Below are 1,290 nucleotides of genomic sequence, written 5' to 3' on the forward strand. Positions count from 1 at the left end.
CAGAAATATTTCGAACAGGAAAAGGAGATGGCAGCCGAAAATAATAATAATATAAGGAAGATGCTTGGTGACTTCACTGCACCTAATTCCAATTTACATGGAAGAAGCATCTCCATTCCTGCCATTGGAGCAAACAATTTTGAGCTGAAACCTCAATTAGTTTCTCTGATGCAGCAGAACTGCAAGTTTCATGGACTTCCATCTGAAGATCCTTTTCAGTTCTTAACTGAATTCTTGCAGATATGTGATACTGTTAAGACTAATGAAGTAGATCCTAAAGTCTACAGGCTCATGCTTTTCCCTTTTGCTGTAAGAGACAGAGCTAGATTATGGTTGGATTCTCAACCCAAAGACAGCCTGAACTCTTGGGATAAGCTGGTCACGGCTTTCTTAGCCAAGTACTTTCCTCCTCAAAAGCTGAGCAAGCTTAGAGCTGATGTTCAAACCTTCAGACAGAAAGAAGGTGAATCCCTCTATGAAGCTTAGGAAAGATACAAACAGTTGACCAAAAAGTGTCCTTCTGACATGCTTTCAGAATGGACCATCCTGGATATATTCTATGATGGTTTATCTGAGCTATCAAAGATGTCACTGGACACTTCTGCAGGTGGATCCATTCACCTAAAGAAAACGCCTGCAGAAGCTCAAGAACTCATTGACATGGTTGCTAATAACCAGTTCATGTACACTTCTGAAAGGAATCCTGTGAGCAATGGGACGCCTATGAAGAAGGGAGTTCTTGAAGTTGATACTCTGAATGCCATATTGGCTCAGAACAAAATATTGACTCAGCAAGTCAATATGATTTCTCAGAGTTTGCATGGAATGCAAGCTGCATCCAACAGTACTCAAGAGGCATCTTCTGAAGAAGAAGCCTATGATCCTGAGAACCCTGCAATAGCAGAGGTGAATTACTTAGGTGAACCTTATGGAAACACCTATAACTCAACATGGAGAAATCATCCAAATTTCTCATGGAAGGATCAAAAGCCCCAACAAGGCTTTAATAATGGTGGAAGAAACAGGTTTAGCAATAGCAAGCCTTTTCCATCATCAACTCAGCAACAGACAGAGAACTCTGAACAAAATGCTTCTAATTTAGCAAATCTAGTCTCTGATCTATCTAAGGCCACTGTAAGTTTCATGAATGAAACAAGGTCTTCCATTAGAAATCTGGAAGCACAAGTGGGCCAGCTGAGTAAAAGGATCACTGAAATCCCTCCTAGTACTCTCCCAAGCAATACAGAAGAGAACCCAAAAGGAGAGTGCAAGGCCATTGACATAAGCGCC

At 41.1% G+C, this 1,290-nt stretch overlaps 1 non-coding gene across 1 annotated transcript; it reads right to left on the reverse strand.

Annotated features, from left to right (window-relative positions):
* Positions 1-423: 423 nt before the first annotated feature.
* On the reverse strand, positions 424-531 carry LOC148581421 (small nucleolar RNA R71). The gene has a single exon (XR_015896913.1). It is a non-coding gene; the product is annotated as a small nucleolar RNA R71 (small nucleolar RNA).
* Positions 532-1,290: the final 759 nt, after the last annotated feature.

This window comes from Arachis ipaensis, chromosome B10, assembly GCF_059453495.1.
Source record: "Arachis ipaensis isolate K30076 ecotype BB chromosome B10, ASM5945349v1, whole genome shotgun sequence".
Lineage (NCBI taxonomy): Eukaryota > Viridiplantae > Streptophyta > Magnoliopsida > Fabales > Fabaceae > Arachis > Arachis ipaensis.